Source organism: Lampris incognitus, chromosome 3 (assembly GCF_029633865.1).
Source record: "Lampris incognitus isolate fLamInc1 chromosome 3, fLamInc1.hap2, whole genome shotgun sequence".
Taxonomy (NCBI): Eukaryota; Metazoa; Chordata; class Actinopteri; order Lampriformes; family Lampridae; genus Lampris; species Lampris incognitus.
The window spans coordinates 43,547,658-43,572,810 of record NC_079213.1 but is presented as its reverse complement, the minus strand read 5'-3'; positions in this window follow the sequence as shown (position 1 = coordinate 43,572,810).

Below are 25,153 nucleotides of genomic sequence, written 5' to 3'. Positions count from 1 at the left end.
TTGATGTTATAGCATTCAGAGCTTTTCAACATGACTTCATATTAATCAGATGTTTTTAACATGACTTCATAGTATTCAGACGTTTTTAACATGACTTCATAGTATTCAGATGTTTTTTTAACATGACTTCATAGTATTCAAGTGTTTTTTTTAACATGACTTCATAGTATTCAGATGCTTTTAACATGACTTCATATATTTCAGATGTTTTTAACATGACTTCATAGTATTCAAATGCTTTCAACCTGACTTCATAGTATTCAGATGTTTTCAACATGATGTCATAGTATTGGCATGTTTTCAACCTGACTTCATAGTATTCAGATGTTTTCAAACATGATGTCATAATATTGACATGTTTTCAACCTGACTTCATAGTATTCAATGTTTTCAACATGATGTCATAGTAATGAGATGTTTCAACATGACTTCATAGTATTCAGATGTTTTCAACATGACCTCATGGTATTCAAATGTTTTCAGCATGACTTCATAGTATTCAGATGTTTTATTTTTAAATGACTTCATAGTATTCAGATGTTTTCAACATGATGTCATAGTATTCAGATGTTTTTAACATGACGTCATAGGATTCAGATGTTTTCACCATAACTTCATATTATTCAGATGTTTTTTTAACATTACTTCATAGTATTCAGCTCGTTTTTTTAACATGACTTCATAGTATTCAGATGTTTTCAACATGACTTCATAGTATTCAAATGTTTTCAGCATGACTTCATAGTATTCAGATGTTGTTTTTTTACATGACTTCATAGCATTCAGATGCTTTTAACATGACTTCATATAATTCAGGTGTTTTTAACATGACTTCATAGTATTCAGATGCTTTTAACATGACTTCATATAATTCAGGTGTTTTTAACATGACTTCATAGTATACAGACGTTTTTCAACATGACTTATTAGTATTCAGATGTGTTTTTAACATGACTTCATAGTATTCAGATGGTATTTTTAACATGACTTCATAGTATTCAGATGTTTTTTTGTAACATGACTTCATAGTATTAACAGATGTTTCAACATGACTTCATGGTATTCAGATGTTTTTAACATGACGTCATCGTATTCAGATGTTTTTAACATGACATCATAGGATTCAGATGTTTTCAACATAACTTCATGATATTCAGATGTTTTTTTAACATTACTTCATAGTATTCAGCTCGTTTTTTAACATGACTTCATAGTATTCAGATGTTTTTAACATGCCTTAATAGTATTCAGAAGTTTTCAACCTGACTTCATAGTATTCAGATGTTTTCAACATGATGTCATAGTATTGGCATGTTTTCAACATGACTTCATAGTATTCATATGTTTTCAACATGATGTCATAATATTGACATGTTTTCAACCTGACTTCATAGTAGTCAATGTTTTCAACATGATGTCATAGTAATGAGATGTTTCAACATGACTTCATAGTATTCAGATGTTTTCAACATGACCTCATGGTATTCAAATGTTTTCAGCATGACTTCATAGTATTCAGATGTTTTATTTTTAAATGACTCCATAGTATTCAGATGTTTTCGACATGACGTCATAGTGTTCAGATGTTGTTTTTTTACATGACTTCATAGTATTCAGATGCTTTTTACATGACTTCATAGTATTCAGATGTTTTTAACATGATGTCATAGCATTCAACGCTTTTCCACATGACTTCATCTTATTCAGATGTTTTTAACATGACTTCATAGTATTCAGATGTTTTCAACTTGATGTTATAGCATTCAGAGCTTTTCAACATGACTTCATATTATTCATATGTTTTTAACATGACTTCATAGTATTCAGATGTTTTCAACATGTTGTCATAGTATTCAGATGTTTTTTCAACATGACTTCATAGTATTCAGATGTTTTTAACATGATGTCATAGCATTCAGCGCTTTTCAACATGACTTCATCTTATTGAGATGTTTTTAACATGACTTCATAGTGTTCAGATGTTTTCAACATGATGTCATAGTATTCAGATGATTTTTTTTAACTTGACTTCATAGTATTAAGATGTTTTCAACATGACTTCATAGTACGCATGTTTTCAACATGATGTCATAGCATTCAGAGCTTTTCAACATGACTTCATATTATTAATATGTTTTTAACATGACTTCATAGTATTCAGATGTTTTTTTAACATGACTTCATAGTATTCAGATGTTTTCAACATGATGTCATGGTATTCAGATGTTATCAACATAACTTCATAGTATTCAGATGTTTTTTCAACATGACTTCATAGTATTCAGATGTTTTTAACATGATGTCATAGCATTCAGCGCTTTTCAACATGACTTCATCTTATTCAGATGTTTTTAACAAGACGTCATAGTATTCAGATGTTTTCAACATGACGTCATAGTATTCAGATGTTTTCAACATGACTTCATAGTATTCAGATGTTTTCCATATGATGTCATAGTATTCAGAAGGTTTTTTTAACATTACTTCATAGTATTCAGATGTTTTTAACATGATTTCATAGCATTCAGCGCTTTTCAACATGACTTCATCTTATTCAGATGTTTTTAACATGACTTCATAGTATTCAGATGTTTTCAACATGATTTCATAGCATTCAGAGCTTTTCAACATGACGTCATATTAGTCAGATGTTGTTAACATGACTTCATAGTATTCAGATGTTTTTTTAACATGATGTCATAGTATTCAGATGTTTTCAACATAACTTCATAGTATTCAGATGTTTTTTCAACATGACTTCATAGTATTCAGATGTTTTTAACATGATGTCATAGCATTCAACGCTTTTCCACATGACTTCATCTTATTCAGATGTTTTTAACATGACTTCATAGCATTCAGATGTTTTCAACTTGATGTTATAGCATTCAGAGCTTTTCAACATGACTTCATATTAATCAGATGTTTTTAACATGACTTCATAGTATTCAGACGTTTTTAACATGACTTCATAGTATTCAGATGTTTTTTTAACATGACTTCATAGTATTCAAGTGTTTTTTTTAACATGACTTTATAGTATTCAGATGCTTTTAACATGACTTCATATATTTCAGATGTTTTTAACATGACTTCATAGTATTCAAATGCTTTCAACATGACTTCAAAGTATTCAGAGGTTTTTTTTAACATGACTTCATAGTATTTAGATGTTTTTAACATGACTTCATAGTATTCAGATATTTTTTAACATGACTTCATAGTATTCAGATGTTTTCAATATGATGTCATAGTATTCAGATGTTTTCAACATGACTTCATAGTATTCAGATGATTTTTTTTAACTTGACTTCATAGTATTCACATGTTTTCAACATGACTTCATATTATTCAGATGTTTTTTTTTAACTTGACGTCATAGTATTAAGATGTTTTCAACATGACTTCATAGTTTTCAGATGTTTTCAACATGATGTCATAGTATTAAGATTTTTTCAACATGACCTCATAGTACTCACGTTTTCAACATGTTGTCATAGAATTCAGAGCTTTTTAACATGACTTCATATTATTCAAATGTTTTTTTAACATGACGTCATAGTATTAAGATGTTTTCAACATGACTTCATAGTATTCAGATGTTTTTTACATGACTTCATAGTATTCAGAGGTTTTTATCATGACTTCATAGTATTCAAATGCTTTCAACATGACTTCAAAGTATTCAGATGTTTTCAACTTGATGTTATAGCGTTCAGAGCTTTTCAATATGACTTCATGGTATTCAGATGTTTTTAACATGACGTCATCGTATTCAGATGTTTTTAACATGACGACATAGGATTCAGATGTTTTCAACATGCCTTAATAGTATTCAGAAGTTTTCAACCTGACTTCATAGTATTCAGATGTTTTCAACATGATGTCATAATATTGACATGTTTTCAACCTGACTTCATAGTATTCAATGTTTTCAACATGATGTCATAGTATTGAGATGTTTCAACATGACTTCATAGTATTCAGATGTTTTCAACATGACCTCATGGTATTCAAATGTTTTCAGCATGACTTCATAGTATTCAGATGCTTTATTTTTAAATGACTTCATAGTATTCAGATGTTTTCGACATGACGTCATAGTGTTCAGATGTTGTTTTTTTTACATGACTTCATAGTATTCAGATGCTTTTTACATGACTTCATATAATTCAGGTGTTTTTAACATGACTTCATAGTATTCAGATGATTTGTTTAACTTGACTTCATAGTATTAAGGTGTTTTCAACATGACTTCATAGTATTCAGATGCTTTTAACATGACTTCATATAATTCAGGTGTTTTTAACAAGACTTCATAGTATTCAGATGGTTTTTTTAACATGACTTCATAGTATTCAGATGGTATTTTTAACATGACTTCATAGTATTCAGATGTTTTTTTGTAACATGACTTCATAGTATTCAGATGTTTCAACATGACTTTCATGGTATTCAGATGTTTTTAACATGACGTCATCGTATTCAGATGTTTTTAACATGACGTCATAGGAATCAGATGTTTTCAACATAACTTCATGATATTCAGATGTTTTTTTAACATTACTTCATAGTATTAACCTCGTTTTTTTAACATGACTTCATAGTATTCAGATGTTTTTAACATGCCTTAATAGTATTCAGAAGTTTCAACCTGACTTCATAGTATTCAGATGTTTTCAACATGATGTCATAGTATTGGCATGTTTTCAACCTGACTTCATAGTATTCAGATGTTTTCAACATGATGTCATAATATTGACATGTTTTCAACCTGACTTCATAGTACTCAATGTTTTCAATATGATGTCATAGTATTGAGATGTTTCAACATGACTTCATAGTATTCAGATGTTTTCAACATGACCTCATGGTATTCAAATGTTTTCGACATGACGTCATAGTGTTCAGATGTTGTTTTTTTACATGACTTCAAAGTATTCAGATGCTATTTACATGACTTCATATAATTCAGGTGTTTTTAACATGACTTCATAGTATACAGACGTTTTTCAACATGACTTATTAGTATTCAGATGTGTTTTTAACATGACTTCATAGTATTCAGATGTTTTCAACATGACCTCATGGTATTCAGATGTTTTCGACATGACGTCATAGTGTTCAGATGTTGTTTTTTACATGACTTCATAGTATTCAGATGCTATTTACATGACTTCATATAATTCAGGTGTTTTTAACATGACTTCATAGTATTCAAATGCTTTCAACATGACTTCAAAGTATTCAGATGTTTTCAACTTGATGTTATAGCGTTCAGAGCTTTTCAATATGACTTCATGGTATTCAGATGTTTTTAACATGACGTCATCGTATTCAGATGTTTTTAACATGACGACATAGGATTCAGATGTTTTCAACATGCCTTAATAGTATTCAGAAGTTTTCAACCTGACTTCATAGTATTCAGATGTTTTCAACATGATGTCATAATATTGACATGTTTTCAACCTGACTTCATAGTATTCAATGTTTTCAACATGATGTCATAGTATTGAGATGTTTCAACATGACTTCATAGTATTCAGATGTTTTCAACATGACCTCATGGTATTCAAATGTTTTCAGCATGACTTCATAGTATTCAGATGCTTTATTTTTAAATGACTTCATAGTATTCAGATGTTTTCGACATGACGTCATAGTGTTCAGATGTTGTTTTTTTTACATGACTTCATAGTATTCAGATGCTTTTTACATGACTTCATATAATTCAGGTGTTTTTAACATGACTTCATAGTATTCAGATGCTTTTAACATGACTTCATATAATTCAGGTGTTTTTAACATGACTTCATAGTATTCAGATGCTTTTAACATGACTTCATATAATTCAGGTGTTTTTAACAAGACTTCATAGTATTCAGATGGTTTTTTTAACATGACTTCATAGTATTCAGATGGTATTTTTAACATGACTTCATAGTATTCAGATGTTTTTTTGTAACATGACTTCATAGTATTCAGATGTTTCAACATGACTTTCATGGTATTCAGATGTTTTTAACATGACGTCATCGTATTCAGATGTTTTTAACATGACGTCATAGGAATCAGATGTTTTCAACATAACTTCATGATATTCAGATGTTTTTTTAACATTACTTCATAGTATTAACCTCGTTTTTTTAACATGACTTCATAGTATTCAGATGTTTTTAACATGCCTTAATAGTATTCAGAAGTTTCAACCTGACTTCATAGTATTCAGATGTTTTCAACATGATGTCATAGTATTGGCATGTTTTCAACCTGACTTCATAGTATTCAGATGTTTTCAACATGATGTCATAATATTGACATGTTTTCAACCTGACTTCATAGTACTCAATGTTTTCAATATGATGTCATAGTATTGAGATGTTTCAACATGACTTCATAGTATTCAGATGTTTTCAACATGACCTCATGGTATTCAAATGTTTTCGACATGACGTCATAGTGTTCAGATGTTGTTTTTTTACATGGCTTCAAAGTATTCAGATGCTATTTACATGACTTCATATAATTCAGGTGTTTTTAACATGACTTCATAGTATACAGACGTTTTTCAACATGACTTATTAGTATTCAGATGTGTTTTTAACATGACTTCATAGTATTCAGATGTTTTCAACATGACCTCATGGTATTCAGATGTTTTCGACATGACGTCATAGTGTTCAGATGTTGTTTTTTACATGACTTCATAGTATTCAGATGCTATTTACATGACTTCATATAATTCAGGTGTTTTTAACATGACTTCATAGTATTCAGATGTTTTTTTTAACATGACTTCATAGTATTCAGATGTTTTCAACATGATGTCATAGTATTCAGATGTCTTCAACATGACTTCATAGTATACAGACGTTTTTAAACATGACTTATTAGTATTCAGATGTGTTTTTAACATGACTTCATAGTATTCAGATGGTATTTTTAACATGACTTCATAGTATTCAGATGTTTTTTTGTAACATGACTTCATAGTATTCAGATGTTTCAACATGACTTCATGGTATTCAGAAGTTTTCAACCTGACTTCATACTATTCAGATGTTTTCAACATGATGTCATAGTATTGGCATGTTTTCAACCTGACTTCATAGTATTCAGATGTTTTCAACATGATGTCATAATATTGACATGTTTTCATCCTGACTTCATAGTATTCAATGTTTTCAACATGATGTCATAGTATTGAGATGTTTCAACATGACTTCATAGTATTCAGATGTTTTCAACATGACCTCATGGTATTCAAATGTTTTCAGCATGACTTCATAGTATTCAGATGTTTTATTTTTAAATGACTTCATAGTATTCAGATATTTTCGACATGACGTCATAGTGTTCAGATGTTGTTTTTTTACATGACTTCATAGTATTCAGATGCTTTTTACAGGACTTCATATAATTCAGGTGTTTTTAACATGACTTCATAGTATTCAGATGCTTTTAACATGACTTCATATAATTCAGGTGTTTTTAACATGACTTCATAGTATTCAGATGCTTTTAACATGACTTCATATAATTCAGGTGTTTTTAACATGACTTCATAGTATACAGACGTTTTTCAACATGACTTATTAGTATTCAGATGTATTTTTAACATGACTTCATAGTATTCAGATGTTTTTTTGTAACATGACTTCATAGTATTCAGATGTTTCAACATGACTTCATGGTATTCAGATGTTTTTAACATGACGTCATCGTATTCAGATGTTTTTAACATGACGTCATAGGATTCAGATGTTTTCAACATAACTTCATGATATTCAGATGTTTTTTTAACATTACTTCATAGTATTCAGCTCGTTTTTTTAACATGACTTCATAGTATTCAGATGCTTTTAACATGACTTCATAGTATTCAGATGCTTTTAACATGACTTCATATAATTCAGGTGTTTTTAACATGACTTCATAGTATACAGACGTTTTTCAACATGACTTATTAGTATTCAGATGTGTTTTTAACATGACTTCATAGTATTCAGATGGTATTTTTAACATGACTTCATAGTATTCAGATGTTTTTTTGTAACATGACTTCATAGTATTCAGATGTTTTTAACATGGCGTCATCGTATTCAGATGTTTTTAACATGACATCATAGGATTCAGATGTTTTCAACATAACTTCATGATATTCAGATGTTTTTTTAACATTACTTCATAGTATTCAGCTCGTTTTTTAACATGACTTCATAGTATTCAGATGTTTTTAACATGCCTTAATAGTATTCAGAAGTTTTCAACCTGACTTCATAGTATTCAGATGTTTTCAACATGATGTCATAGTATTGGCATGTTTTCAACCTGACTTCATAGTATTCAGATGTTTTCAACATGATGTCATAATATTGACATGTTTTCAACCTGACTTCATAGTATTCAATGTTTTCAACATGATGTCATAGTAATGAGATGTTTCAACATGACTTCATAGTATTCAGATGTTTTCAACATGACCTCATGGTATTCAAATGTTTTCAGCATGACTTCATAGTATTCAGATGATTTTTTTTTAAATGTCTTCATAGTATTCAGATGTTTTCGACATGACGTCATAGTGTTCAGATGTTGTTTTTTTACATGACTTCATAGTATTCAGATGTTTTCGACATGACGTCATAGTGTTCAGATGTTGTTTTTTTACATGACTTCATATAATTCAGGTGTTTTTAACATGACTTCATAGTATTCAGATGCTTTTAACATGACTTCATATAATTCAGGTCTTTTTAACATGACTTCATAGTATTCAGATGTTTTCTTTAACATGACTTCATAGTATTCAGATGTTTTCAACATGATGTCATAGTATTCAGATGTCTTCAACATGACTTCATAGTATACAGACGTTTTTAAACATGACTTATTAGTATTCAGATGTGTTTTTAACATGACTTCATAGTATTCAGATGGTATTTTTAACATGACTTCATAGTATTCAGATGTTTTTTTGTAACATGACTTCATAGTATTCAGATGTTTTCAACATGATGTCATAGTATTCAGATGTCTTCAACATGACTTCATAGTATACAGACGTTTTTTAACATGACTTCATAGTATTCAGATGCTTTTTACATGACTTCATATAATTCAGGTGTTTTTAACATGACTTCATAGTATTCATATGCTTTTAACATGACTTCATATAATTCAGGTGTTTTTAACATGACTTCATAGTATTCAGATGCTTTTAACATGACTTCATATAATTCAGGTGTTTTTAACATGACTTCATAGTATTCAGATGGTTTTTTTTAACATGACTTCATAGTATTCAGATGTTTTCAACATGATGTCATAGTATTCAGATGTCTTCAACATGACTTCATAGTATACAGACGTTTTTTAACATGACTTCATAGTATTCAGATGATTTTTTTAACTTGACTTCATAGTATTAAGGTGTTTTCAACCTGACTTCATAGTATTCAGATGTTTTCAGCATGACTTCATAGTGTTCAAATGTTTTCAGCATGACTTCATAGTATTCAGATGTTTTATTTTTAAATGTCTTCATAGTATTCAGATGTTTTCGACATGACGTCATAGTGTTCAGATGTTGTTTTTTTACATGACTTCATAGTATTCAGATGTTTTCGACATGACGTCATAGTGTTCAGATGTTGTTTTTTTACATGACTTCATAGTATTCAGATGCTTTTAACATGACTTCATATAATTCAGGTGTTTTTAACATGACTTCATAGTATTCAGATGCTTTTAACATGACTTCATATAATTCAGGTCTTTTTAACATGACTTCATAGTATTCAGATGTTTTCTTTAACATGACTTCATAGTATTCAGATGTTTTCAACATGATGTCATAGTATTCAGATGTCTTCAACATGACTTCATAGTATACGGACGTTTTTAAACATGACTTATTAGTATTCAGATGTGTTTTTAACATGACTTCATAGTATTCAGATGGTATTTTTAACATGACTTCATAGTATTCAGATGTTTTTTTGTAACATGACTTCATAGTATTCAGATGTTTCAACATGACTTCATGGTATTCAGAAGTTTTCAACCTGACTTCATAGTATTCAGATGTTTTCAACATGATGTCATAGTATTGGCATGTTTTCAACCTGACTTCATAGTATTCAGATGTTTTCAACATGATGTCATAATATTGACATGTTTTCATCCTGACTTCATAGTATTCAATGTTTTCAACACGATATCATAGTATTGAGATGTTTCAACATGACTTCATAGTATTCAGATGTTTTCAACATGACCTCATGGTATTCAAATGTTTTCAGCATGACTTCATAGTATTCAGATGTTTTATTTTTAAATGACTTCATAGTATTCAGATATTTTCGACATGACGTCATAGTGTTCAGATGTTGTTTTTTTACATGACTTCATAGTATTCAGATGCTTTTTACAGGACTTCATATAATTCAGTTGCTTTTAACATGACTTCATAGTATTCAGATGCTTTTAACATGACTTCATATAATTCAGGTGTTTTTAACATGACTTCATACTATTCAGATGCTTTTAACATGACTTCATATAATTCAGGTGTTTTTAACATGACTTCATAGTATTCAGATGGTTTTTTTTTAACATGACTTCATAGTATTCAGATGTTTTCAACATGATGTCATAGTATTCAGTTGTCTTCAACATCACTTCATAGTATACAGACGTTTTTTAACATGACTTCATATAATTCAGGTGTTTTTAACATGACTTCATAGTATTCAGATGCTTTTAACATGACTTCATATAATTCAGGTCTTTTTAACATGACTTCATAGTATTCAGATGTTTTCTTTAACATGACTTCATAGTATTCAGATGTTTTCAACATGATGTCATAGTATTCAGATGTCTTCAACATGACTTCATAGTATACAGACGTTTTTAAACATGACTTATTAGTATTCAGATGTGTTTTTAACATGACTTCATAGTATTCAGATGGTATTTTTAACATGACTTCATAGTATTCAGATGTTTTTTTGTAACATGACTTCATAGTATTCAGATATTTCAACATGACTTCATGGTATTCAGAAGTTTTCAACCTGACTTCATAGTATTCAGATGTTTTCAACATGATGTCATAGTATTGGCATGTTTTCAACCTGACTTCATAGTATTCAGATGTTTTCAACATGATGTCATAATATTGACATGTTTTCATCCTGACTTCATAGTATTCAATGTTTTCAACATGATGTCATAGTATTGAGATGTTTCAACATGACTTCATAGTATTCAGATGTTTTCAACATGACCTCATGGTATTCAAATGTTTTCAGCATGACTTCATAGTATTCAGATGTTTTATTTTTAAATGACTTCATAGTATTCAGATGTTTTCAACATGATGTCATAGTATTCAGATGTCTTCAACATGACTTCATAGTATACAGACGTTTTTAAACATGACTTATTAGTATTCAGATGTGTTTTTAACATGACTTCATAGTATTCAGATGGTATTTTTAACATGACTTCATAGTATTCAGATGTTTTTTTGTAACATGACTTCATAGTATTCAGATGTTTTCAACATGATGTCATAGTATTCAGATGTCTTCAACATGACTTCATAGTATACAGACGTTTTTTAACATGACTTCATAGTATTCAGATGATTTTTTTAACTTGACTTCATAGTATTAAGGTGTTTTCAACCTGACTTCATAGTATTCAGATGTTTTCAGCATGACTTCATAGTGTTCAAATGTTTTCAGCATGACTTCAAAGTATTCAGATGTTTTATTTTTAAATGACTTCATAGTATTCAGATGTTTTCGACATGACGTCATAGTGTTCAGATGTTGTTTTTTTACATGACTTCATAGTATTCAGATGCTTTTTACATGACTTCATATAATTCAGGTGTTTTTAACATGACTTCATAGTATTCATATGCTTTTAACATGACTTCATATAATTCAGGTGTTTTTAACATGACTTCATAGTATTCAGATGCTTTTAACATGACTTCATATAATTCAGGTGTTTTTAACATGACTTCATAGTATTCAGATGGTTTTTTTTAACATGACTTCATAGTATTCAGATGTTTTCAACATGATGTCATAGTATTCAGATGTCTTCAACATGACTTCATAGTATACAGACGTTTTTTAACATGACTTCATAGTATTCAGATGATTTTTTTAACTTGACTTCATAGTATTAAGGTGTTTTCAACCTGACTTCATAGTATTCAGATGTTTTCAGCATGACTTCATAGTGTTCAAATGTTTTCAGCATGACTTCATAGTATTCAGATGTTTTATTTTTAAATGTCTTCATAGTATTCAGATGTTTTCGACATGACGTCATAGTGTTCAGATGTTGTTTTTTTACATGACTTCATAGTATTCAGATGTTTTCGACATGACGTCATAGTGTTCAGATGTTGTTTTTTTACATGACTTCATAGTATTCAGATGCTTTTAACATGACTTCATATAATTCAGGTGTTTTTAACATGACTTCATAGTATTCAGATGCTTTTAACATGACTTCATATAATTCAGGTCTTTTTAACATGACTTCATAGTATTCAGATGTTTTCTTTAACATGACTTCATAGTATTCAGATGTTTTCAACATGATGTCATAGTATTCAGATGTCTTCAACATGACTTCATAGTATACAGACGTTTTTAAACATGACTTATTAGTATTCAGATGTGTTTTTAACATGACTTCATAGTATTCAGATGGTATTTTTAACATGACTTCATAGTATTCAGATGTTTTTTTGTAACATGACTTCACAGTATTCAGATGTTTCAACATGACTTCATGGTATTCAGAAGTTTTCAACCTGACTTCATAGTATTCAGATGTTTTCAACATGATGTCATAGTATTGGCATGTTTTCAACCTGACTTCATAGTATTCAGATGTTTTCAACATGATGTCATAATATTGACATGTTTTCATCCTGACTTCATAGTATTCAATGTTTTCAACATGATGTCATAGTATTGAGATGTTTCAACACGACTTCATAGTATTCAGATGTTTTCAACATGACCTCATGGTATTCAAATGTTTTCAGCATGACTTCATAGTATTCAGATGTTTTATTTTTAAATGACTTCATAGTATTCAGATATTTTCGACATGACGTCATAGTGTTCCGATGTTGTTTTTTTACATGACTTCATAGTATTCAGATGCTTTTTACAGGACTTCATATAATTCAGTTGTTTTTAACATGACTTCATAGTATTCAGATGCTTTTAACATGACTTCATATAATTCAGGTGTTTTTAACATGACTTCATACTATTCAGATGCTTTTAACATGACTTCATAGTATTCAGATGGTTTTTTTTAACATGACTTCATAGTATTCAGATGTTTTCAACATGATGTCATAGTATTCAGATGTCTTCAACATCACTTCATAGTATACAGACGTTTTTTAACATGACTTCATAGTATTCAGATGATTTTTTTAACTTGACTTCATAGTATTAAGGTGTTTTCAACCTGACTTCATAGTATTCAGATGCTTTTTACATGACTTCATATAATTCAGGTGTTTTTAACATGACTTCATAGTATTCAGATGCTTTTAACATGACTTCATATAATTCAGGTGTTTTTAACATGACTTCATAGTATTCAGATGCTTTTAACATGACTTCATATAATTCAGGTGTTTTTAACATGACTTCATAGTATACAGACGTTTTTCAACATGACTTATTAGTATTCAGATGTATTTTTAACATGACTTCATAGTATTCAGATGTTTTTTTGTAACATGACTTCATAGTATTCAGATGTTTCAACATGACTTCATGGTATTCAGATGTTTTTAACATGACGTCATCGTATTCAGATGTTTTTAACATGACGTCATAGGATTCAGATGTTTTCAACCTAACTTCATGATATTCAGATTTTTTTTTAACATTACTTCATAGTATTCAGCTCGTTTTTTTAACATGACTTCATAGTATTCAGATGCTTTTAACATGACTTCATAGTATTCAGATGCTTTTAACATGACTTCATATAATTCAGGTGTTTTTAACATGACTTCATAGTATACAGACGTTTTTCAACATGACTTATTAGTATTCAGATGTGTTTTTAACATGACTTCATAGTATTCAGATGGTATTTTTAACATGACTTCATAGTATTCAGATGTTTTTTTGTAACATGACTTCATAGTATTCAGATGTTTTTAACATGGCGTCATCGTATTCAGATGTTTTTAACATGACATCATAGGATTCAGATGTTTTCAACATAACTTCATGATATTCAGATGTTTTTTTAACATTACTTCATAGTATTCAGCTCGTTTTTTAACATGACTTCATAGTATTCAGATGTTTTTAACATGCCTTAATAGTATTCAGAAGTTTTCAACCTGACTTCATAGTATTCAGATGTTTTCAACATGATGTCATAGTATTGGCATGTTTTCAACCTGACTTCATAGTATTCAGATGTTTTCAACATGATGTCATAATATTGACATGTTTTCAACCTGACTTCATAGTATTCAATGTTTTCAACATGATGTCATAGTAATGAGATGTTTCAACATGACTTCATAGTATTCAGATGTTTTCAACATGACCTCATGGTATTCAAATGTTTTCAGCATGATTTCATAGTATTCAGATGATTTTTTTTTAAATGTCTTCATAGTATTCAGATGTTTTCGACATGACGTCATAGTGTTCAGATGTTGTTTTTTTACATGACTTCATAGTATTCAGATGTTTTCGACATGACGTCATAGTGTTCAGATGGTTTTTTTACATGACTTCATATAATTCAGGTGTTTTTAACATGACTTCATAGTATTCAGATGCTTTTAACATGACTTCATATAATTCAGGTCTTTTTAACATGACTTCATAGTATTCAGATGTTTTCTTTAACATGACTTCATAGTATTCAGATGTTTTCAACATGATGTCATAGTATTCAGATGTCTTCAACATGACTTCATAGTATACAGACGTTTTTAAACATGACTTATTAGTATTCAGATGTGTTTTTAACATGACTTCATAGTATTCAGATGGTATTTTTAACATGACTTCATAGTATTCAGATGTTTTTTTGTAACATGACTTCATAGTATTCAGATGTTTTCAACATGATGTCATAGTATTCAGATGTCTTCAACATGACTTCATAGTATACAGACGTTTTTTAACATGACTTCATAGTATTCAGATGATTTTTTTTAACGTGACTTCATAGTATTAAGGTGTTTTCAACCTGACTTCATAGTATTCAGATGTTTTCAGCATGACTTCATAGTGTTCAAATGTTTTCAGCATGACTTCAAAGTATTCAGATGTTTTATTTTTAAATGACTTCATAGTATTCAGATGTTTTCGACATGACGTCATAGTGTTCAGATGTTGTTTTTTTACATGACTTCATAGTATTCAGATGGTTTTTACATGACTTCATATAATTCAGGTGTTTTTAACATGACTTCATAGTATTCATATGCTTTTAACATGACTTCATATAATTCAGGTGTTTTTAACATGACTTCATAGTATTCAGATGCTTTTAACATGACTTCATATAATTCAGGTGTTTTTAACATGACTTCATAGTATTCAGATGGGTTTTTTTAACATGACTTCATAGTATTCAGATGTTTTCAACATGATGTCATAGTATTCAGATGTCTTCAACATGACTTCATAGTATACAGACGTTTTTTAACATGACTTCATAGTATTCAGATGATTTTTTTAACTTGACTTCATAGTATTAAGGTGTTTTCAACCTGACTTCATAGTATTCAGATGTTTTCAGCATGACTTCATAGTGTTCAAATGTTTTCAGCATGACTTCATAGTATTCAGATGTTTTATTTTTAAATGTCTTCATAGTATTCAGATGTTTTCGACATGACGTCATAGTGTTCAGATGTTGTTTTTTTACATGACTTCATAGTATTCAGATGTTTTCGACATGACGTCATAGTGTTCAGATGTTGTTTTTTTACATGACTTCATAGTATTCAGATGCTTTTAACATGACTTCATATAATTCAGGTGTTTTTAACATGACTTCATAGTATTCAGATGCTTTTAACATGACTTCATATAATTCAGGTCTTTTTAACATGACTTCATAGTATTCAGATGTTTTCTTTAACATGACTTCATAGTATTCAGATGTTTTCAACATGATGTCATAGTATTCAGATGTCTTCAACATGACTTCATAGTATACAGACGTGTTTAAACAGACTTATTAGTATTCAGATGTGTTTTTAACATGACTTCATAGTATTCAGATGGTATTTTTAACATGACTTCATAGTATTCAGATGTTTTTTTGTAACATGACTTCATAGTATTCAGATGTTTCAACATGACTTCATGGTATTCAGAAGTTTTCAACCTGACTTCATAGTATTCAGATGTTTTCAACATGATGTCATAGTATTGGCATGTTTTCAACCTGACTTCATAGTATTCAGATGTTTTCAACATGATGTCATAATATTGACATGTTTTCATCCTGACTTCATAGTATTCAATGTTTTCAACATGATGTCATAGTATTGAGATGTTTCAACATGACTTCATAGTATTCAGATGTTTTCAACATGACCTCATGGTATTCAAATGTTTTCAGCATGACTTCATAGTATTCAGATGTTTTATTTTTAAATGACTTCATAGTATTCAGATGTTTTCGACATGACGTCATAGTGTTCAGATGTTGTTTTTTTACATGACTTCATAGTATTCAGATGCTTTTTACAGGACTTCATATAAATCAGTTGTTTTTAACATGACTTCATAGTATTCAGATGCTTTTAACATGACTTCATATAATTCAGGTGTTTTTTAACATGACTTCATACTATTCAGATGCTTTAAACATGACTTCATATAATTCAGGTGTTTTTAACATGACTTCATAGTATTCAGATGGTTTTTTTTAACATGACTTCATAGTATTCAGATGTTTTCAACATGATGTCATAGTATTCAGATGTCTTCAACATCACTTCATAGTATACAGACGTTTTTTAACATGACTTCATAGTATTCAGATGATTTTTTTAACTTGACTTCACAGTATTAAGGTGTTTTCAACCTGACTTCATAGTATTCAGATGCTTTTTACATGACTTCATATAATTCAGGTGTTTTTAACATGACTTCATAGTATTCAGATGCTTTTAACATGACTTCATATAATTCAGGTGTTTTTAACATGACTTCATAGTATTCAGATGTATTTTTAACATGACTTCATAGTATTCAGATGTTTTTTTGTAACATGACTTCATAGTATTCAGATGTTTCAACATGACTTCATGGTATTCAGATGTTTTTAACATGACGTCATCGTATTCAGATGTTTTTAACATGACGTCATAGGATTCAGATGTTTTCAACATAACTTCATGATATTCAGATGTTTTTTTAACATTACTTCATAGTATTCAGCTTGTTTTTTTAACATGACTTCATAGCATTCAGATGTTTTTAACATGCCTTAATAGTATTCAGAAGTTTTCAACCTGACTTCATAGTATTCAGATGTTTTCAACATGATGTCATAGTATTGGCATGTTTTCAACCTGACTTCATAGTATTCAGATGTTTTCAACATGATGTCATAATATTGACATGTTTTCAACCTGACTTCATAGTATTCAATGTTTTCAACATGATGTCATAGTATTGAGATGTTTCAACATGACTTCATAGTATTAAGATGTTTTCAACATGACCTCATGGTATTCAAATGTTTTCAGCATGACTTCATAGTATTCAGATGTTTTATTTTTAAATGACTTCATAGTATTCAGATGTTTTCGACATGACGTCATAGTGTTCAGATGTTGTTTTTTTACATGACTTCATAGTATTCAGATGCTTTTAACATGACTTCATATAATTCAGGTGTTTTTAACATGACTTCATAGTATTCAGATGGTTTTTTTTAACATGACTTCATAGTATTCAGATGTTTTCAACATGATGTCATAGTATTCAGATGTCTTCAACATGACTTCATACTATACAGACGTGTTTTTAACATGACGTCATCGTATTCAGATGTTTTTAACATGACATCATAGGATTCAGATGTTTTTTACATGACTTCATAGTATTCAGAGGTTTTTATCATGACTTCATAGTATTCAAATGCTTTCAACATGACTTCAAAGTATTCAGATGTTTTCAACTTGATGTTATAGCGTTCAGAGCTTTTCAACATAACTTCATGATATTCAGATGTTTTTTTAACATTACTTCATAGTAATCAGCTCGTTTTTTTAACATGACGACATAGTATTCCGATGTTTTTAACATGCCTTAATAGTATTCAGAAGTTTTCAACCTGACTTCATAGTATTCAGATGTTTTCAACATGATGTCATAATATTGACATGTTTTCAACCTGACTTCATAGTATTCAATGTTTTCAACATGATGTCATAGTATTGAGATGTTTCAACATGACTTCATAGTATTCAGATGTTTTCAACATGACCTCATGGTATTCAAATGTTTTCAGCATGACTTCATAGTATTCAGATGTTTTATTTTTAAATGACTTCATAGTATTCAGATGTTTTCGACATGACGTCATAGTGTTCAGATGTTGTTTTTTTACATGACTTCATAGTATTCAGATGCTTTTTACATGACTTCATATAATTCAGGTGTTTTTACATTACTTCATAGTATTCAGATGCTTTTAACATGACTTCATATAATTCAGGTGTTTTTAACATGACTTCATAGTATTCAGATGCTTTTAACATGACTTCATATAATTCATGTGTTTTTAACATGACTTCATAGTATTCAGATGTTTTTTTTTAACATGACTTCATAGTATTCAGATGTTTTCAACATGATGTCATAGTATTCAGATGTCTTCAACATGACTTCATAGTATACAGACGTGTTTTTAACATGACTTCATAGTATTCAGATGATTTTTTTTAACTTGACTTCATAGTATTAAGGTGTTTTCAACCTGACTTCATAGTATTCAGATGTTTCAACGTGACTTCATAGTATTCAGATGTTTTCAACATGACTTATTAGTGTTCAGATGTGTTTTTAACATGACTTCATAGTATTCAGATGGTTTTTTTAACATGACTTCATAGTATTCAGATGTTTTTTTGTAACATGACGTCATAGTATTCAGATGTTTTCAACATGACTTCATAGTATTCAGATGTTTTCAACATGACCTCATGGTATTCAAATGTTTTCAGCATGACTTCATAGTATTCAGATGTTTTATTTTTAAATGACTTCATAGTATTCAGATTTTTTCGACATGACGTCATAGTGTTCAGATGTTGTTTTTTTACATGACTTCATAGTATTCAGATGCTTTTTACATGACTTCATATAATTCAGGTGTTTTTAACATGACTTCATAGTATTCATATGCTTTTAACATGACTTCATATAATTCAGGTGTTTTTAACATGACTTCATAGTATTCAGATGCTTTTAACATGACTTCATATAATTCAGGTGTTTTTAACATGACTTCATAGTATTCAGGTGTTTTTTTTTAACATGACTTCATAGTATTCAGATGTTTTCAACATGATGTCATAGTATTCAGATGTCTTCAGCATGACTTCATAGTGTTCAAATGTTTTCAGCATGACTTCATAGTATTCAGATGTTTTATTTTTAAATGACTTCATAGTATTCAGATGTTTTCGACATGACGTCATCGTGTTCAGATGTTGTTTTTTTACATGACTTCATAGTATTCAGATGCTTTTTACATGACTTCATATAATTCAGGTGTTTTTAACATGACTTCATAGTATTCAGATGCTTTTAACATGACTTCATATAATTCAGGTGTTTTTAACATGACTTCATAGTATACAGACGTTTTTCAACATGATTTATTAGTATTCAGATGTATTTTTAACATGACTTCATAGTATTCAGATGTTTTTTTGTAACATGACTTCATAGTATTCAGATGTTTCAACATGACTTCATGGTATTCAGATGTTTTTAACATGACGTCATCGTATTCAGATGTTTTTAACATGACTTCATAGTATTCAGATGTTTCAACATGACTTCATGATATTCAGATGTTATTTTAACATTATTTCATAGTGTTCAGCTCGTTTTTTTAACATGACGTCATAGTATTCAGATGTTTTTAACATGCCTTAATAGTATTCAGAAGTTTTCAACCTGACTTCATAGTATTCAGATGTTTTCAACATGATGTCATAATATTGACATGTTTTCAACCTGACTTCATAGTATTCAATGTTTTCAACATGATGTCATAGTATTGAGATGTTTCAACATGACTTCATAGTATTCAGATGTTTTCAACATGATGTCATAATATTGACATGTTTTCAACCTGACTTCATAGTATTCAGATGTTTTCAACATGATGTCATAATATTGACATGTTTTCAACCTGACTTCATAGTATTCAATGTTTTCAACATGATGTCATAGTATTGAGATGTTTCAACATGACGTCATAGTATTGAGATGTTTCAACATGACTTCATAGTATTCAGATGTTTTCAACATGACCTCATGGTATTCAAATGTTTTCAGCATGACTTCATAGTATTCAGATGTTTTATTTTTAAATGACTTCATAGTATTCAGATGTTTTCGACATGACGTCATAGTGTTCAGATGTTGTTTTTTTACATGACTTCATAGTATTCAGATGCTTTTTACATGACTTCATATAATTCAGGTGTTTTTACATTAATTCATAGTATTCAGATGCTTTTAACATGACTTCATATAATTCAGGTGTTTTTAACATGACTTCATAGTATTCAGATGCTTTTAACATGACTTCATATAATTCAGGTGTTTTTAACATGACTTCATAGTATTCAGGTGTTTTTTTTTAACATGACTTCATAGTATTCAGATGTTTTCAACATGATGTCATAGTATTCAGATGTCTTCAACATGACTTCATAGTATACAGACGTGTTTTTAACATGACTTCATAGTATTCAGATGATTTTTTTTAACTTGACTTCATAGTATTAAGGTGTTTTCAACCTGACTTCATAGTATTCAGATGTTTCAACGTGACTTCATAGTATTCAGATGTTTTCAACATGACTTATTAGTATTCAGATGTGTTTTTAACATGACTTCATAGTATTCAGATGGTTTTTTTAACATGACTTCATAGTATTCAGATGTTTTTTTGTAACATGACGTCATAGTATTCAGATGTTTCAACATGACTTCATGGTATTCAGATGTTTTTAACATGACGTCATCGTATTCAGATGTTTTTAACATGACATCATAGGATTCAGATGTTTTCAACAGAACTTCATGATATTCAGATGTTTTTTAACATTACTTCATAGTAATCAGCTCGTTTTTTTAACATGACGTCATAGTATTCAGATGTTTTTAACATGCCTTAATAGTATTCAGAAGTTTTCAACCTGACTTCATAGTATTCAGATGTTTTCAACATGATGTCATAATATTGACATGTTTTCAACCTGACTTCATAGTATTCAATGTTTCAACATGATGTCATAGTATTGAGATGTTTCAACATGACTTCATAGTATTCAGATGTTTTCAACATGACCTCATGGTATTCAAATGTTTTCAGCATGACTTCATAGTATTCAGATGTTTTATTTTTAAATGACTTCATAGTATTCAGATGTTTTCGACATGACGTCATAGTGTTCAGATGTTGTTTTTTTACATGACTTCATAGTATTCAGATGCTTTTTACATGACTTCATATAATTCAGGTGTTTTTAACATGACTTCATAGTATTCATATGCTTTTAACATGACTTCATATAATTCAGGTGTTTTTAACATGACTTCACAGTATTCAGATGCTTTTAACATGACTTCATATAATTCAGGTGTTTTTAACATGACTTCATAGTATTCAGGTGTTTTTTTTTAACATGACTTCATAGTATTCAGATGTTTTCAACATGATGTCATAGTATTCAGATGTCTTCAGCATGACTTCATAGTGTTCAAATGTTTTCAGCATGACTTCATAGTATTCAGATGTTTTATTTTTAAATGACTTCATAGTATTCAGATGTTTTCGACATGACGTCATCGTGTTCAGATGTTGTTTTTTTACATGACTTCATAGTATTCAGATGCTTTTTACATGACTTCATATAATTCAGGTGTTTTTAACATGACTTCATAGTATTCAGATGCTTTTAACATGACTTCATATAATTCAGGTGTTTTTAACATGACTTCATAGTATACAGACGTTTTTCAACATGACTTATTAGTATTCAGATGTATTTTTAACATGACTTCATAGTATTCAGATGTTTTTTTGTAACATGACTTCATAGTATTCAGATGTTTCAACATGACTTCATGGTATTCAGATGTTTTTAACATGACGTCATCGTATTCAGATGTTTTTAACATGACGTCATAGGATTCAGATGTTTTCAACATAACTTCATGATATTCAGATGTTATTTTAACATTATTTCATAGTGTTCAGCTCGTTTTTTTAACATGACGTCATAGTATTCAGATGTTTTTAACATGCCTTAATAGTATTCAGAAGTTTTCAACCTGACTTCATAGTATTCAGATGTTTTCAACATGATGTCATAATATTGACATGTTTTCAACCTGACTTCATAGTATTCAATGTTTTCAACATGATGTCATAGTATTGAGATGTTTCAACATGATTTCATACTATTCAGATGTTTTCAACATGACATCATGGTATTCAAATGTTTTCAGCATGACTTCATAGTATTCAGATGTTTTATTTTTAAATGACTTCATAGTATTCAGATGTTTTCGACATGACGTCATAGTGTTCAGATGTTGTTTTTTTACATGACTTCATAGTATTCAGATGCTTTTTACATGACTTCATATAATTCAGGTGTTTTTACATTACTTCATAGTATTCAGATGCTTTTAACATGACTTCATATAATTCAGGTGTTTTTAACATGACTTCATAGTATTCAGATGCTTTTAACATGACTTCATATAATTCATGTGTTTTTAACATGACTTCATAGTATTCAGATGTTTTTTTTTAACATGACTTCATAGTATTCAGATGTTTTCAACATGATGTCATAGTATTCAGATGTCTTCAACATGACTTCATAGTATACAGACGTGTTTTTAACATGACTTCATAGTATTCAGATGATTTTTTTTAACTTGACTTCATAGTATTAAGGTGTTTTCAACCTGACTTCATAGTATTCAGATGTTTCAACGTGACTTCATAGTATTCAGATGTTTTCAACATGACTTATTAGTATTCAGATGTGTTTTTAACATGACTTCATAGTATTCAGATGGTTTTTTTAACATGACTTCATAGTATTCAGATGTTTTTTTGTAACATGACGTCATAGTATTCAGATGTTTCAACATGACTTCATGGTATTCAGATGTTTTTAACATGACGTCATCGTATTCAGATGTTTTTAACATGACATCATAGGATTCAGATGTTTTCAACATAACTTCATGATATTCAGATGTTTTTTTAACATTACTTCATAGTAATCAGCTCGTTTTTTTAACATGACGTCATAGTATTCAGATGTTTTTAACATGCCTTAATAGTATTCAGAAGTTTTCAACCTGACTTCATAGTATTCAGATGTTTTCAACATGATGTCATAATATTGACATGTTTTCAACCTGACTTCATAGTATTCAATGTTTCAACATGATGTCATAGTATTGAGATGTTTCAACATGACTTCATAGTATTCAGATGTTTTCAACATGACCTCATGGTATTCAAATGTTTTCAGCATGACTTCATAGTATTCAGATGTTTTATTTTTAAATGACTTCATAGTATTCAGATGTTTTCGACATGACGTCATAGTGTTCAGATGTTGTTTTTTTACATGACTTCATAGTATTCAGATGCTTTTTACATGACTTCATATAATTCAGGTGTTTTTAACATGACTTCATAGTATTCATATGCTTTTAACATGACTTCATATAATTCAGGTGTTTTTAACATGACTTCATAGTATTCAGATGCTTTTAACATGACTTCATATAATTCAGGTGTTTTTAACATGACTTCATAGTATTCAGGTGTTTTTTTTTAACATGACTTCATAGTATTCAGATGTTTTCAACATGATGTCATAGTATTCAGATGTCTTCAGCATGACTTCATAGTGTTCAAATGTTTTCAGCATGACTTCATAGTATTCAGATGTTTTATTTTTAAATGACTTCATAGTATTCAGATGTTTTCGACATGACGTCATCGTGTTCAGATGTTGTTTTTTTTACATGACTTCATAGTATTCAGATGCTTTTTACATGACTTCATATAATTCAGGTGTTTTTAACATGACTTCATAGTATTCCGATGCTTTTAACATGACTTCATATAATTCAGGTGTTTTTAACATGACTTCATAGTATACAGACGTTTTTCAACATGACTTATTAGTATTCAGATGTATTTTTAACATGACTTCATAGTATTCAGATGTTTTTTTGTAACATGACTTCATAGTATTCAGATGTTTCAACATGACTTCATGGTATTCAGATGTTTTTAACATGACGTCATCGTATTCAGATGTTTTTAACATGACGTCATAGGATTCAGATGTTTTCAACATAACTTCATGATATTCAGATGTTATTTTAACATTATTTCATAGTGTTCAGCTCGTTTTTTTAACATGACGTCATAGTATTCAGATGTTTTTAACATGCCTTAATAGTATTCAGAAGTTTTCAACCTGACTTCATAGTATTCAGATGTTTTCAACATGATGTCATAATATTGACATGTTTTCAACCTGACTTCATAGTATTCAATGTTTTCAACATGATGTCATAGTATTGAGATGTTTCAACATGACTTCATAGTATTCAGATGTTTTCAACATGACCTCATGGTATTCAAATTTTTTCAGCATGACTTCATAGTATTCAGATGTTTTATTTTTAAATGACTTCATAGTATTCAGATGTTTTCGACATGACGTCATAGTGTTCAGATGTTGTTTTTTTACATGACTTCATAGTATTCAGATGCTTTTTACACGACTTCATATAATTCAGGT